Raw genomic sequence first — 6,000 nt, 5'->3', positions numbered from 1 at the left:
GAGACCAGTGTCTGTAGAATCTTTAGCAACAGCAAGACATAACAGAAGGGGCTGGCGTAGCAGGTAAAGCGGTCGCCTGCAGTGCCAGCATCCCGTATGGGCGCTGGTTCAAGTCCCGGCTGCTCCACTTCCAAACCAGCTCTCTACTATGGCCTAGGAAAGCAGTAGAAGATGGCCCAAGTCCTTGGGCCACTGTACCAGCGTGAGAGACCCAGAAGAAGCTCCTGGCTCCTGGCTTCAGATTGGCGCAGTTCCAGATTGGCACAGCTCCAGACATTGAGGCCATCTGGGGAGTGAAACAGCGGATGGAGGATCTTTCTTTCTCTGCCTCTCCTTCTCTCTCTGTGTAACTCTGGCTTTCAAGTAAACAAATAAAATCTTAAAAAAAAAAAAAAAACACAAACAGAAGCAATTAGAAAGTGCTATGGATTGAATGTTTGTGTTCCCCTAAAATTCACACAAGGTTTCTTCAAAAAGTTCATGGAAAGATAGAATTAAAAGATATGTTCATTTTGGTGCAAAAAAAAAATTGAAATCCATGTGTAGTTGTCTCACATTCTCATTTTTTGTTTTGAAGACCCACTTCTTTTTTATTTTTTATTTTATTTTTTTTCTTTTTATTTTTTTTTCTTTTTCTTTTTTTATTATCGTTATTTTTTTTTTTTTTACAAACCCTTGTGTCGAGGGCTGACTTTCAATAGATCGCAGCGAGGGAGCTGCTCTGCTACGTACGAAACTCCGACCCAGAAGCAGGTCGTCTACAAATGGTTTAGCGCCAGGTTCCCCACGAACGTGCGGTGCGTGACAGGCAAGAGGGCGGCCCCCTTTCCGGCTGTGCCCCATTTCCCGGGATGAAGGGCTCTCCGCACCGTATTTATTTTTTTTTTGACAGGCAGAGTTAGACAGTGAGAGAGAGAGACAGAGAGAAAGGTCTTCCTTTTCCAATGGTTCACCCCCCAAATGGCCACTACGGCCAGCGTGCTGTGCCGATCTGAAGCCAGGAGCCAGATGCTTCCTCCTGGTCTCCCATGTGGATGCAGGCACCCAAGCACTTGGGCCATCCTCCACTGCCTTCCTGGGCCACAGCAGAGAGCTGGACTGGAAGAGGAGCAACCGGGACAGAATCTGGCACCCCAACCGGGACTAGAACCCAGGGTGCTGGCACTGCAGGTGGAGGATTAGCCAAGTGAGCTGCAGCACCGGCCAAAGACCCCTTCTATGTCAAAACTTAATGCAATAATATTAAGAGATGGAGCTACTGGAGGGTGATTAACTCATGAGGGCAGAGCCCTCCCGAACAGGTGAGTGCCCTTAGAAAAGAGGCCACTGGGAGCCTATTTGCCTTTCTACCATGTGAGGATGGAATGAAAAGTGCCATCTATGAAGCAGATAGCCCTTACCAGATGCAAAATTTGCTGGTGCCTGGATGTTAGACTTTCCAGACTTTAGAAACATGAGCAATTAATTTTTTTGTTTAAAATTTACTTAATCTGTTTTTGTTATAGCAAGCTGAACATTCTAGGACAGAAAGCACAAATGTAGCTTTAGAAGAAGAGAGGGGGTATAGTGCCTTTGTCCTGTATGGCAGCACCCTTGATGTTGACCAAACATCTACACAGGGTTCATACTCATTTATAGAGTCAGCTGCAGACATATTGCTAAAAAGGGATGGGCAGGGTTCAGAAACAGACAAGGAATATTAACAGACACCATTTGGAAGCATAAACGAAAAGTCTATGAGGCCTCATAGAAATAAATGGGAATAGGTAAGCTCTTTAAAAGACAGGCAATGTTTACTGTGGTTATAATAATAAAGGTATCCCTATTTTCACTCTCTGAAAAGATCTGGGGAAAGTGAACTACACAGCTTCATTTGCTCAACTGGCAAGAAAAAAAAATGCTATCCATGCCAAAAATTGAGAATAATGTGCTCTTTTTTAGTCACATAAAGAACCAAGACTCACTGAGCAACTGGAAATGACACAGGAATGATAAAGCTAGAAACAGGTGCTGATGAAGATTGTATTCTTCAAAGGATCATTAAAAACTGAGCTGGGGCCAAGGTCAGTAACACAGACAACATCTTGGTAGAACCAGGCAATCAGACTGTGACGGGTGATCCCAGGACAGAGTTCACAGAGGTTGGCCGAAGAATCAAGGCACCCGCTTGTTCACACAAATCTATTCCAACAGGGCCTCTTTAGACTCCTTCCCTTGAAGACTGATTTCACCTGGTGTAAGGGCAAAAGCATTTGAAACCAGAATCTGAGAAACATGTTCAGTTCCAAGCCATTTTTAGAGGAAGGAGGATCTGACTTGAGAGTCAGAAGACAACTTCTTTTATCTCATCTTTTTAGTCCCCTCCTAAAGCTATAAAGCAAGAGCATTTGCTATATTTGACTTTGAAGACAAAATGACACAGGATGAAAAAGTGAGTACATCATAAATATGTAAGTCAAAATAATTAGCAAAGTGTAGTCACTCTCTAGCCTACGCAGTTCCAGTCTTAGATGACCATCATCTCCCTGACTTTTCCCATCTCCTTTCCCTGTCTCCTTGGTCTATGTACTTTCATTCCTTTCTCATGTTAAGCAACTAACACATATGCAGTTGGCACAGCACACAAACTCATAGTGTGCATGCACACACAATCATGTACACACATGTGTCATGGCTAACATTGGTATCATCTGGTCTGTCCAGGTCTAAGAGAAGCTGTTCCTGAATAATGCCTATTCTGATTGACAGTCCCCTTGCAGTACCCACCATTAAAGATTTTTAATGTCATCTCCATTTCAATTATATTGTCTGAATGTTTGTGTTCCCCTAAATTTCATATTTTGAAATCCTAACCCTAAAGTGATGAAATTAGGAAGTGGGGCTTTGGGGAGGTGACTAGGGCATGAGGACAGAGCCTTCATGATTAAAATTGGGGTTCTTATTCTTATAAAAGAGACCCCAGAGAACTCTAAGGAGTTCCTTCTACCATGTGAGGACATGTTGAGAAGGTGCCATCAGGCTCTCACCAGTCACCAAATCTGCATGGGTCTTGATCCTGGACTTCTGTTTTTAGAACTAGGAACAATTAACAATTGCTCTTTTTTTTAAAGATTAATTTATTTATTTGAAAGGCAGAGTTACAGAGAGGCAGAGAGAGAGAGAGAGAATGAATCTTTGATCTGTTGGTTCACTCCCCAAATGACCGCAACAGCCAGAGCTAGCCAATCTGAAACCTGGAGTCAGGAGCATCCTCTGGGTCTTCCTTCCCATGCAGGTGCAGGGGCCCAAGAACTCGGGCCATCTTCTACTGCTTTCCCAGGCCATAGCAGGGAGGTGGATCAAAAGTGGAGCAGCTGGGACTCGAACCGTTGCTCATATGGGATGCCGGCACTGCAGACCAGGGCTTTAACCCACTGCACCACAGCGCTGGCCCTGAATTTTTGTTGTTTATATCCACATTTTGTTATAGAAGGCCAAATAAACTAAGACAGTATGCATTGTGATTTCTTTTCTCAATATAAGCATGGTTATTTCAAAATCTATTCTTTTCATATTTCTCCATGTTTTAAAATGTTTTATATATACTTTTACATAGTTAAATATAGATAGTTTTTAACTTGGAAACAACATAAACTATTATTAAATGCACTGCTCCTTCCAATATCCCCCTACCCTCACTGAAAATTTTTGTTTGGAGTGTAGGGGTATCTTAATGCTCAATGCATACCAGAACAACCCAAAGAGATCAAGTTAATTGAATAAATAATGGGACTGTAGAGAGAAATTTTCTAACTAGTGCTGTTTTACTGTTATTCATTGTTGACAGGCATTTAGTCAGTTGACCGGAGAACATGAAAAGACATTCACAGTGAGCAATGTCTTCTTTCTCAGCCGTCCTTCTAAGCGGACGTCAATATTACCTTAGAAATGTATTATTTAACATATATAGAAAACTGCTTCCCTCATGTTACTGTGTGAACTTTCAAGAGATGGAAGGAAGAGAATTTTGTATCTCTGCCAATTTACAATGCTGATCAAGGATTTAATTTAAAGAGTTTAGCTAATTAAATCCTTAAGTGATGTGAGAAAACTCTTAATGAGCCAAATATTTTGGATCAGGGAATTCGATGGCATTTTATGATGCTTCTAATTAGAGCAGAACTGTGAAACATGTTTCTGTTCACAGCTACCACCATGTTCAACACACAGAATAGATCCTGGTAGTAAGAGCAAGTGCTCTCACGTTGTCCCAGTGAAACAGCAGGTTAGTTGTGGCACTGACTCTTTTAATACCCACCAGTCATTATTTTTCCTCTGAACCCTTGCTCTTCTGAAATGTGAATGAACAACTGATGTGCTCTTTCATCCTCTATCTCTTTCACACACGCATTCACTGCAGTCTGACCGACATCCTCTAATTCCTCCATCAGTGCCTCTATCTACTCTAAAACTAATTCCGCCCCACAAACAGATTCGAAGAACGTGGTGGGACTATCCATGCATGCAACCTTGCAAAAAGAAAAAAAGAGAGAGAGAGAGAGAGAGAGAGAGAGTATATGCTTATCAATGGCGAAAGCCCAAGCAACTCAAAAGTCTTTATTGTGATTCATATTGATTTCAAGACCCTAAAAGCAACTGATGTTCTCCAATAGTGTCCTTCAGATTTTCAGCCAAATCTACAATCACCAGCCACCTTGAACGGGTCCAGATCCCACAGCAAGGGCAATGTCTGCACAGATGGACCCAAAAGTATCCAAAGATCACCCATTGTTTCAGTTTAATATTCAGATCTTTGCTCCAGGAAGAGCTTAATCCTTATTACCATAACAGCAATCTATGAGGATGCTTTGGAATAGAGCCTGTGTGGACTTCCATACACTCCTACATGTGATGACAAGAATTTTCTCTCTTACATACTCACTGATAGCTTGTTCTTAAGGTGTTTAAGTGACTGGGTGAAGCCCATTCACATTATGAAAGGTAATCTTCTTTAATCAAGGCCTACTGAGTTAGGTATGACCCACATCTAGAAAGATATCTGCACAGCAATGTCTGAACTGGTGTTTGACCAAACGACTGGCTCCACTGCCTAGTCCATTTCACAAAAAATTAACCAATACAACCAAGTTGCTCAAACCCTGCATGTTCTCAAGAAAGGCCAGTTTCCAGGACTGGCCCTTGCCATCTCCTTGGAACTGAGTTCTGAGCTCTTTTATCTGATAAGAGTGTTTTTGCATGCCTGAGGACTTTGACCATACTGTACCAGCTTACCCAAACGTTAACAGTGTGGTTTATGGTGAACACCTGCTTTCCCCCTGGGAGTCAAGCTTGAGCAGCTGAGGTTAATCACACAGATGCTATATGTGTACATGACTGACTCCAGTAAAAATCCTACACACTTAGGTTAGGCACTTAAGTGCCTTTAAAGACCACATTTTTTATGTGCTGTCACTCATTATTGCTTGGAAAATTAAGCACATCCCATGAAACTTCCTTAAGAAGGCAAAACTAAAAGTTTACACCTGTTTTCCACCAGTCTTTTCATGTGCCTCTCCCTTTGTTGATTCTTATCTGTACCTTTTCACTGTAATAACCTGTTCCCATGTGTATAATGACTTCTAGGGCTTATGAGTCCTTTTTGGGAACCACTGACTGTGTCAGTGGTCTTGGGAATATGCAGCACAATCTGTTCGTTGACATTTAGGTTGTTTATAATTCTTGGGCATTATAAATGGAGATGCTATGCACATGAATGCACAATCTCACTTTTTTGAAGATCCTATCCTATGACCCAGGGGACTTATCCCAGGAATATAAGACTTATTTCACATTTGAAAAATGAACCAATGTAAATCAATCCTGGAAAAGAGAAGCTATGTTGAAGAAATTATCTGCTTTATCCTCAAGTTTTGTAGGTTATGGAGCTAAATAATCTAAGCTAAAAATTTTCAGCACTTAAAATTCAAAAGGAAAAGGAAAGTCTTTTCAACAAATGGAGCT

The sequence above is a fragment of the Oryctolagus cuniculus genome, chromosome 13 (genome assembly GCF_964237555.1).
Source record: "Oryctolagus cuniculus chromosome 13, mOryCun1.1, whole genome shotgun sequence".
Taxonomy (NCBI): domain Eukaryota; kingdom Metazoa; phylum Chordata; class Mammalia; order Lagomorpha; family Leporidae; genus Oryctolagus; species Oryctolagus cuniculus.
This window is presented reverse-complemented; position numbering follows the sequence as displayed.